The 11,736-nt window shown below is 35.6% G+C and overlaps 1 pseudogene; it reads left to right on the top strand.

The window, feature by feature from the left end:
• Positions 1-2,540: 2,540 nt before the first annotated feature.
• On the top strand, positions 2,541-5,027 carry LOC101837085 (annotated as a pseudogene).
• The last annotated feature ends 6,709 nt before the right edge of the window (positions 5,028-11,736 follow it).

Genomic DNA, 11,736 nt, shown 5'->3' with positions numbered 1-11,736 from the left:
TCCAGACAGTGTCAGGTATGGGTTCCCTCTAGTAGTGTGGGCCTCAAGATAGACCAGTCATTAGTTAGTTACTCCCAAAAGTTCTGTGCCTCCATATATGTACTAGCATATCTTGAAGGTGGGATAGATTATAGGTCAAAAGTTTTGTGACTGGATTGGTGTCCCAGTCCCACCTCTGGAAGCCTTGCTGGATTACACAGGATGTATAGTTCATGCTCTGAATTCTGTTATTAGGCATCCTTGCTAGGGTCACTCTTGTAGATTACAGAGAGTTTCTACTGCACTAGGTTTCCACCTACTCCAATGCCCTCCCATTCCAGTCATCGCACAGTAATCTCTCTATAACTCCCCTACCTACCCATCCTTTTCCCAGTCCACCTGCAAAATCTGTTCTATTTCCCCTTCTCACAGAGATCCACGTGTCTGCACTAGAGCCCTCCTTCTTACTTAGGCTTTTGGTGTTTGTGAATTCTAACATGATTATCATTTGCTTAGCAGCTAATATCCACTAATAAGCGAGTATATAGCATATTTGTCTTTTTGGGTTTGGGTTACCTTATTCAGGATGTTTTTTTCTAGTTCCATCCATTTGCCTGCAAATTTCATGATGGCATATTTTAGCAGCTGAGTAATACTGAATTGTGTAAATGTACCATATCTTCTTTGTTCATTTTTCTGTTTGGGGACATCTAGGTTGTTTCTAGTTTATAGCGATTATGAATAAAGCTGCTATGAACATAGTTGAGAGAGTGATATGATTGAACATCCTTTGGGTGTATGCCTAAAAGTGCCACTGCTGTGTCTTGAGGTAGATCACTTCTAAATTTTCTGGGGAACTGTCATGTGGATTTCCATAGTGACTGTACAAGTTTGCACTCTCACCAGAAGTGGAGGAGTGTTCCCCTTGCTCCACATCCTCTCCAGCATGAGCTGTTACTTGTGTTATTGATCTTAGTCATTTTGACAGTTGTACGACTGAATCTCAAAGTCGTTTTGATTTGTATTGTGTTTCCCTGATGGCTAATGATGTTGAACATTTCTTTAAGTGTTTCTTAGCCATTTGGGTTTCCTATATTGAAAATACTCTGTTTAGATCTGTACCCCATTTTTAAAAATTGGATTATTTGTATTCTTGATATCTAGTTTTTTTTGACTTCCTTATATATTTTGGAAATTAGCCCTCTATCTGATGTGGAGTTGGTAAAAATCTTTTCCCATTCTGTAGGCTGCTGCTTTGTCCTATTTACAGTGTTCTTTGCTTTACTGAAGCTTTTCACTTCCACAAGGTTCCATTTATTAATTGTTGATTTTAGTGCCTGTGCTATCAGTTTCCTGTTCAAGAAATTGTCTTCTGTCCAATGTGTTCAAAGCTATTCCCCACTTTCTCTTCTATCAAGTTCAGTGTATCTGGATTTATATTGTGGCCTTTGATCTACTTAGACTTGAGGTTTTGGCAGGGTAATAAATGTGGATCTATTTGCATTCTTCTACATGCAAACATCCAGTTAGATTAGCAGAATTTGTTAAAGATGCTTTCTTTTCCCAGTGTGTATATATGGCTTGTTTTAAAATAAAAAATCAGGTGTCCATATGTGTGTGGATATACCTTTGGGTCTTTGATTCAATTCTATTGATCAGTATGTCTGTTTTTATGCCAATACCATGCTGTTGTTTTATCACTACAGATTTGTAGTAGAGCTTGAAATGGGGAATGGTGATAGTTCTGGATATTCATTTATTGTTCAGGATCGTTTTAGCTACCCTGCATTTTTCATTTTTCCATATGAAATTGAATATTGTCTTTTCAAGGTCTGTAAAGAATTTTAATGGGGATTGTGTTGAATCTGTAGATTTCTTTTTGGTAAGATGGCCATTTTTACTATGTTTATTCTACTGATCAATGAGCATGGGAGATCTCTCCATCTTCTGATATCTTCCTCACTTTCTTTCTTCAAAGACTCAAAATTTTTGTTGGGAAGAGCTGCAAAGTCACATTACAAAGGGAGCTTAGATGCTGAAATCGGTAAAACCCTTTCTTCAATTTTTGCAGTCTATCATGGTATCTAAAATCATATGTTTGTTTGTCATCTTTTCCAAACAGAATTCCCTTGGTATAACCTTTTCCTTCTGTTTTATAAGTTTGATAAAAGCCTCTGTTTTACTTCAAAATTAGTGAATTTTAGAAAACTTATAGTGAATGAAAATAGGAAGACAGAATAAAAATAATGTCTAAGTTTATGAGCCAAGAAAAACTATTATTCTATTTCTTGTGTAAGAATCTAATATAAGAAAGATGTTCCATTCATTTAGTTTATTTTCTATTTTTCAAAAATTCTTTTTTTTGGGTGGGGGAGGGAGGCAGTTAGTGGGCTTTAGCACCTTTCTTGACGGCGGTAGATTTGAAGCACTTTACAGGACTGGGCCCAGGAGAAGAGGAATACTGGCAGTGCAGGAGCAAAAGGATTGGCTCAGTTCTCCTTTGTGGATTTTTGTTTTTTATTGTTTGTTTCCCCAAACTTAAAGACTTAAGTGTTGGAACCATGGGAATAAAGGTCCAGCGTCCTCAGTGTTTTTTGACATTGCCATTAATAATCAACCTATTGGAAAAGTTGTCTTTGAATTATTTTCTGATGTATGTCCCAAAACGTTTGAGAACTTTCGTTGTCTTTGTACAGGTGAAAAGGGGACAGGAAAGTCAACGCAGGAGCCATTACATTAAAATAGCTGTCTCTTTCACATAGTTGTCAAGGATTTCATGGTCCAGAGTGGTGACTTCAGTGAAGGGAATGGAAGAGGAGGAGAATCTATTTATGGAGGATTCTTTGAAGATGAAAGTTTTGCTGTTAAACACAACAAAGAATTTCTATCATCAATGGCCAACAGAGGGAAGAATACAAATGGCTCACAGTTCTTTATAACAACAAAACCAACTCCTCATTTAGATGGGCTTCATGTTGTTTTTGGGAAAGTAATCTCTGGTCAAGAAGTTGTGAGAGAGATTGAAAACCAGAAAACAGATGCTGTTAGCAAACCATTTGCTGAGGTGCGGATACTCGGTTGTGGAGAGCTGATTCCAAAATCTAAAGTTAAGAAAGAAGAAAAGGCATAAGTCATCGTTGTCATCATCATCCAGTGATTCAGATAGCTCAAGTGATTCTCATTCCTTCTCTGATTCTGAAAGCACTTCTGAAAGAAAATCCAGAAAAAGAAAAAAGAAACATAGAAAAACTCCTGAAAACATAAGAAGGAAAAGAAGAAGCAAAAGAAAAGCAAGAAGAATTCATCTAGTGAAAGTGAAGCAGAAGATCTTGATGCACAGCACAGCCCTAGGCTACTGTCCATCCAGAGGAGATCCTTCCTATACCAGAAAATAGATTCTTAATGACAAAAATCCTCCTAAAGCTGATGACAAGTAAAGGAAAAACAGAGAGAAAGAGAGTGTAATTCACCTAACTCCCAGCCTGCTTCATACCAGTGATGGTTCTTAGTTACTAGGTCTGGCAGGAAAATTAAAGGAAGAGGACCAAGGCATTATTGAACTCCTTCCAGATCCAGATCAAGCTATCAGTTCATACGAAGTGAGACCCCTCCACATTGGAGACAAGAAATGCAAAGAGCTCAAAGAATGAGGGTGTTGAGGGGTGAAAGATGGAACAAAGGGAATAAGAGTGAGTTAAATGAAATAAAAGAAAATCAAAAGAGCCCAGTTAGAGTAAAAGAGAAAAAAACCAACCCAACACACTCATGTCTGAGAGTCCAAACAGAAAAATAGGAAAGGAAAAGAAAGTTAAAGACCATAAATCTGATAGCAAAGAGAGAGACATCAGAAGAAATTCAGAAAAGGATGATAAATATAATAAAAACAAAGTGAAGAAAAGGGGATCCAAAAGTAGGAGTAAGCAAAGACAGATCCAAAAGTAAGGAAAGAGAATCAAACATAACAGACATGAAGACAAGAGGATGAGGTCAAGAAGTAAAGACAGGGATCATGAGACTATTAAAGAAAAAGAAAAACAAGTGGATTCTAGAGGGAAAGATCAGGAAAGGAGTAGAAGCAAAGAGAATTCTAAACAGGTAGAATCAAAAAGTAACGAGCATGATCGTAGCAAAAGTAAAGAAAAGGATAGACGTGCACAGTCTAGGAGTAGAGAACACGATCTAACTAAAAGTAAACACAGTTACAACAGTAGAACAAGGGAGCGAAGCAGAAGCAGGGACAGGAGCAGAAGAGTACACTCTAGGAGCCATGACAGAGATCACAGCAGAAGCAAGGAGTACCACAGGTACAGAGAGCAGGAGTATAGGAGAAGAGGAGGGTCACGGAACCAGGATCGGAGAACTCCAGGACAATTGAGAAGTAAATACAGGAGCAGAAGAAGGAGAGAGTACCGGAGCTCAGAAAGAGAAGAAAGTCAAAGTCGAAACAAAGAAAAATATAGGAGCCAAGAGAGTAAGAGTTCACACAGAAAAGAAAATTCTGAGTGTGAAAAAAGAATGTACTCTAAAAATCCTGATCATATTAGCTCAAGTAATAACAGGGGAAAAAAAAGGCTGATAGAGATCAAAGTCCAGTAGTGTTGAAACCAAAACAGAGCAGTCAGGACAATGAATTGAAAAGTCAGGTAGACGAGAAGACCAGAACCCCAGTGGAAAAAGAAAACCAAAAATCAAAGGGTCAAGAAAATGACCATGTACATGACAAAAATAAAAAATGCGATCATGAGTGAAGCCCCAGAACAAATGAAGACAAAATTTGATGAGTGAGTTGTGCACACTTACTTCCTTCCTGTCTCAAGTTTTAAGTTTTCAAGACTTAACTGTTGAATCTCTTTTTTTTTGTTGTTCTTATTGTTTTAGGGTTGTTTTATGTTTGTCTTCCCCCCTCCTTTTTTTAATGTGGAGTTCATTGAGTTGATCTTTTGATAATCTGGTACCTGGATAATTTGTACTGCTAAGGTTTTAATAAACTTGAAATGAAAAAATTCATTTTTTTGAAACTAGAATACAATAAAATATATTTGTATCTACTCCAGATTTTCTTCTTTAAGTCACCCTCTATCTTTCCTAATATGCCCCCTCTCATATTCACATCTTTTTTTTATATCCCATTAAGTTCAGTTAGAGATGCCCGTATGTGAATGGGTGTGGGGCCATCCACTAGAACATAGAAAAACATATTGGTGAGGATATAGTCCATAAAGAATGATTCTCACACCTCCAGAAACTATCTACAGCCAATAGCTTCTCAGACTGAGGTGGAATGTGGAAATAATTTACTGTCCCCATACTGGAATTTTGGGTGACTTGGTCTTGTGGAGATAACCTCTTATACTGTGAGATCATGATAGTAGTAGCCATACTATGTTCAAAAGACTGCACTCCTCCTCATTTGTTGTCTCAAATATCTTTCTACCTCCTCTTCTGCAATGTTCCCTGAGTCTGGTAGTGGTAGGGTTGTGCTCTGTTTAGGGTTGAACATTGAGTCTTAGATTAAGAAAGATGTTCTTATTATATATCCCAATATTGTAGTTACACAAAATATATGTGAACTTAGAAAGCAGTATAGTTCTATTATTTTAACATACCTGTGTAAATTTCCTCTATTATTTTCCATTTTTAGCCTTTTAATAACTATTATTAAATAAATAATAGGTTAAACAAAAATGAACATTCCCAAATATAGTCACTTAAATAAGGCTGGTGCTTATTTAAAGATATAAGATGTTAATTTATAGATATAAGATATCCATTTCTCTTTCAGATAAAATTTCAAAAGTAATTTAGATTGAATACAAAACCCTTTCTGTTTCACTGGGTAGGGTGGGTAGTATTGATTGCTAATTTGACAGGATCTGGGCTCACTTAGGAAACCCAGTGACAGACACATAGTGAGGAATTATCTTGATTTTTGTTAGCCTCTTGCCTTTTAGAGACTATTTTGTATAGTTTAATTGAGGTGAAAGAGACATCTTAAAAGTGGCCCGCACCATTCCCTGGGTTTGGGTCCTGGACTATATAAAAACAGAAAATCATCACTTGTTCACCAGCATTCATCATTCACTGCTTCCTGATTTTTGATGTGATGAGATCATCTATCTCAAGACCCTAACCATCAAGACTTCCTTACCACAACAGATTGTACCCTTGAATTGTGATAGAAAACAAGCATTTCCCTTCTAAACTAGATTTGTCAGGGTATTTTGTCACATCAACATGAAAGGAAAGCACCAACAATTCTGTGAGGCAGGCTACTGGATGAACTTTACCATTTTTAACATGGGCTTCTGGATTTTGGTCCAAGGATGCAGCTATAGTTGTGACTATTCTCAGTGAGAAGGGAGATAGAAGTTATCCATAGAAACGTCTTTATTTTAAGATGAATTGAGAGTTGAACATCAGACTTTCTTTTATATCCATCAGCCCAATCTTGGTCAAACAGCTACACCTAGCTGTTAGGGTAGCCAGCCACACCTCAGATAAAACTGTAGAAGACTGTTATCTAAAGAAAGATAATACACATGAGAAGGCATAATATCTTCTGTTGTTTTAACAAAATTAATTTTCCCTTAAATACTTAGTCCTACATGGTGGATATTTTTTTGTTTTGTTTTGTTCTGATTTTTTCCCTTTCCTTTCTCTTGAGGTCATAGCACTTCAATTTTCCTTTGGGAAACTCTCAGACCACATTTCTCTATACTTTCTTTCATGATAGGGAATTGTATGTAACCTCTCCTTCATGAGTAGAACATACACACCTTCATATTTCCTTACAAATATTGAGAAGATGAAGGTTTATTTTTCTCCTAAGGGATTATATGTCCTGGTAGATTGAAGGATAGGAAAGGATCTCCAGGGGAAAACAGAAATGAAGAATGGAGGTCAAGAGAGAAACGAAATCCTCAGGACATTATTCCAGCCCCCAGTTCAAGCCACTCCCGAAACTATATTCTCCATGAAATTTGAGTTAAAATATTAAAAATCTCTTATTTGCTTCATTTGAGCCACATTATATTAGATTCCTTTCAGTTACAATGGAAAGATAGCATATTAACCTATTTATTCTTACAAAACATCAAGTTTTTAAGGCCTCATTGCTTTCCTGTCTAGGAATGGATGAATTTAAACAATGTTGAGTAAAATCAAGACTATTCTATAGGAGGGTCATATTGACAAATTTATTTCTAGGTATTTGATGGAATGATACCACAGATTCTGGTATTGGGGTTATTGATCACCAATTACTGGATTGCTTTCCTCTCCATAACCTTTTATTTCTCTTTGATTTTTTATACCTGCTACATATATAGTATTTAGGTTAGGTAGTATGGAGGGGAAAGTCATGATGGTACAGGAAGATGAACATATAAAAAAATCACTTGCTACTTTAAGCCACTGACTTACCTTTGTTCCAACTCTCAGTTATAGTGATTGGATGGTAGAATTGGTCCAGAGTCAGGGCAAATTGAAAATTGTCAGAAAAAGTGATGCTACTGGTATTGTGAGTAGCATGAATAGGATGTTTAGAGGGAGGCCAGTGGCATCCAGCAGAGACCAAGCTATTTGAGTGTCATTAAATTCATTACATGGCTTCTTGTGTTGCTTTCACTTTTATTCCACCACCTAACAATTTGAGGGTTAAGACTAGCCATGTGCCTATGCCTAGGATTTTTTGTTATGTCTATATCAGTACTAGTGACAGCTATTGATTAATTATTATGATGTTAGAACAAATAACTAAAATATCTAATTGACATTGAGTTTGGGCTACAAAATGATTTATAGACATAAAAGTCACTATTACTAATTAAGAAAAAAATCTCAGATTAGGTTTTTCCTTTCCTTTTTATAAAGGTTATTGAACTTTAATCCTTGACAAAGGATCATACAAAATTAGTACTCTTTCTGATGGGGAGGTCAGTTCTACATATGATGTTGACTTGAGACTACTGACAGGAAGTCTCATAAATCAACCAGAGATTGTGACCATTCACAAAAGGGTAAATGGTCATAATATACATAAGTCCTAAAATGACCACATTCTTATTATGTATAATATATCCATTATAAGCTGTGCCCATTTAGGGTCACATGACTTGCTACAGCTTCCTCTAACAATACCCTACAGAAGGATGCTGGGTAAGAAGGGCAGGTAGAAGGACTAGCATAGACAACCAGCTTCTTCTTTAGACTGTACTCCATTATTTGATATGGGTACACCATTGGAGTTCCCTGTGGGAATATTTTCAATAGACTTGCAACTTTATCTTTATGAATTATTTTGAGGAGTCTGGCTGAATTTCAGCACCATACGAACATATTACAGTCTCATTTTAAAAAGGCACTGCTCACCATCCCCATAACGGATCTTTTAGCCGACTTTTTGTTATTTTCCCTTGTTATTGTGTCTCGGCAGGAACCATATCGGAGAAAATCAGCAGATCAACAGAATGCTGCTGGTATACTGGAGCTTTTGTTTGTGCCTGTGTGCCAGTGTAAACATGAGCAGCATTTCAGCCACCCTCCCCGTGCTCATTATTTGAAGCCATTTCCACAGCATGGTATCCCACAATACTAAGGAAAAGTTGAGTCCACTATTACTTGAATGAAACTGAGAATAAAAGAATCCATTCTTAGTGGAGAGAAAATGTGTCCATGCTCAAACTGAAGAAAATCACCACAAATAGGCCATACTTTTTTATTATTGTTAAACCCAGGCAGACTTATTTATTGGCCTTTAATGCTCAATAAATCTCTAAATTTTTCTGTAATTATTTGAGCATTTTTTGTCGGTTTCTTTTTTATGTATCTTTATTTTATGATGATTTTCAGAGTTAAAAAATAACATTAGTATTTTCTAAACCTTTAAATGGTGACTATAATATAACATTACTCTTTTATTTGCAAATCCCACTGTCCATTTTTTTTGTAAAAAATGAGTTTTGTAGGTCAACTCACATATATCTGGTTTATTTTTTCCACTTGACCAATCAGAATCACAGCAGGTGGGAAATTCTTTGAGTTATCCAATCAAAACCTTCAATGTCTGATACCATTACAACCTTTTAAAAGAGAAGACTGACATGGATTAACTGTTCTTGTGGATGGGCCTTAGTGCTAAGAGCAAAAGTTACATCTGTGTTTGAAAGCTGTTAGCACTAAAAATAGTCCCAATAGAAGTTAACTATATCCTTTTCAGGAAAATAATAGCTATTATCATTGCAATGATGGTGTTCTTTCTCAGGGGTGTCTTCTGAGATTGACACTTTTAATATATATATATATATTTCTGCAAACTTTTATTGTGACTATACTCTGCTCTGTCACTGTAAATGAATTATATAAACAAGTAGAAAGTTTCCTATTCTAACAGCTTTGCCAAAAATAGTATTATTCTTATTTCGTGGAGGAAAAACCATAAGGCTTGGATAGATTAAGTAACTCAGCTCCATGAACTAAGTGACAAAGTCAGAAGTTGGCCCTGTGTGCACCCAATGTTAAAGCCCATGTTTATTTCAGCATAATATTGCCTTATCATACAAAATATACATTCATTATAAAGAGAAGCTCTTTTGGCAATGGCCAAGACATACATTTTAGTGGTGCCTTAGTGGAAAGAATTATGTGGAAGTTAAAAGAAGGTGAAAGAAACAAGTTAGTCTGCCATTGGCATTCTGCAGAGTTTCTCTGTTGATTTCACACTCGTTTTATAATATTGTATTTAATTACCTGTCAAACATATATTTTACTTTCTGGAGGCAGGCAGGTCAGCCCAATTAGTGTTGTTATTTTTCTGTTTATTTTTCTGAATATACTTAATGCATTTAAAGCCTGTTCTCAACAATAACAATTTCAGGCACAGAGTTTCTTAGAAGTAAATCTTTTAATCCTGAGAATCATGATGTAAATTTATTTGATTTTTATAACCAAACTGGAGATTCAGTATGAATGTCTAATTTGGGTATCAACCCTTTTTATTTATCTTTCATGACAGAGTAAGGTGACTTGTAAATTTCTTAGATTGTGTTCTGAGCTTCCTTAGCAGAACCTGTGGATTTTTTTCTTGAAAAGTTGAACTTTACAACTTTTGTTTTCAATGTTGACATTGCTATAATAGAAAACTTCTTTATAGTAGGTATATCCTAACCTCCCTAGACCACGCTCTTAGAAAAAGTGGAAACTTCTTGCTTCCATCCTTGAAAGACAGGGAAAGAGTAAGGACCTTACCTTTGGTTAGAATGAAACGTTGATGAAGCCAATGCTATACAATTACTTAAGGGATTGTTCAAGACTTTTTGGCTCAGTTAGAATACATTGCTTCCAATTGTAATGTTCAGACTCCCAAGGAGCATGAACTTTACCATAGTTTTCAGCAAGGAGAGAGATCTCATTAGATATTGGCTGCCTGAACTCAGAACACTGTGCAGTTTATAAGATATTAGCTTGTATGCAACTTACAACTTTTTGATATATTTATTATTTCTCACATTTAAAAAATAAGGGTTTTAATTTTATTTCTAGAAAATTATGTACCTCTCCACCTATCTGTTGGATACATAAAAACTCTTCTGAAATATTTTCAAATCAAACTATGATTACTTTGGTAAAAATTTTAAATATGCTTTAAGATTGGGACAGACGTATGGTTCTGTTTACAGTCTTACTAACCATTGCCTTAGAATTCAATGTGCTTACTGAGGTGTGAATGCAGTTTATTAAGGAAGTTGGTCTCTTTAACGCAAACATTTTGTTGATGGCTAACCTACTTGTCTCTGTCTGTAATAAATTGCATTTCATTCTGAAATTAAGATAATGTCAACATTATATTGTCAAATATTCTACAAATTTTAGAATGAAGAGTTGTCTCAGTTGATAAAAGTGATTGCCATATAAACGTGAGGACCTGTGTTTGGATCTACAAAACTCATGTAAACCTGGGTGTCACAGTGTATGACTATAACCTCTGTACTCCTCTGGTAAGATGGAAGGTGTAGATAGATAAATATTCTAAGGCTTGTGAGAAATCTAGCGTGGAATACAGAGTGTACAATAAGAGACATTGCATCAGATGTGGTGGAAGATGAGGACTAATACCCAAGGTTGACTTCTGACCTCCATATACACATTGTGGCATGTCATATGTGAACATGAACATGCACATGAACATCATGCACTCACATAAAGGTTAAAATAATTTACAGGTTTCAAAATGCACTTCCTTAACTGATTCTCAACACCATTGTGAGGTAGGCAGGGAAGGTATTCTATGTTCTTTTCGCACAAGGAAACTGAGATATGTATGGGTAGAAACATCCTTAATGCTTGCACAACAATTTCTCTGTTTCTCTAGTTACCAATAAAGGTGGATAATTCATTCTCAAAAGTCATATTCACAGTAGTTGAAGATGAAATAAAATCATTTATTTCATTTTGCCAGTGTTTTATTGTAGTCCTTTAGTTGATTTCAGGGTCATAGAGGGTTTAGAAAATTATCACTTAAGCAAAATATAGAAGAACAATGTTTTCAAGAATATTGTGGGTGCTATTTTTCAGGTTCAAAGTTCTTATGTATTTTTAGGTAGATATTGATCTCTTATGTACTTTATGTATGAATTCTTTATTGCTCTGCATGTTACAATTTTGATAACAGCAAGCTAACAAAGGCTTGGAATTTTATATGTAGCATAGACTTCATGTAGCAAGTTCAATGCAGTATCTTTTTTAATTTTTATTTTTAAA

The sequence above is a fragment of the Mesocricetus auratus genome, unplaced genomic scaffold, assembly GCF_017639785.1.
Source record: "Mesocricetus auratus isolate SY011 unplaced genomic scaffold, BCM_Maur_2.0 Super-Scaffold_100003, whole genome shotgun sequence".
In the NCBI taxonomy this organism is placed as follows: domain Eukaryota; kingdom Metazoa; phylum Chordata; class Mammalia; order Rodentia; family Cricetidae; genus Mesocricetus; species Mesocricetus auratus.
Note: the sequence above shows the minus strand (reverse complement) of the source record. Positions and strands in the feature narration are given on the sequence as shown.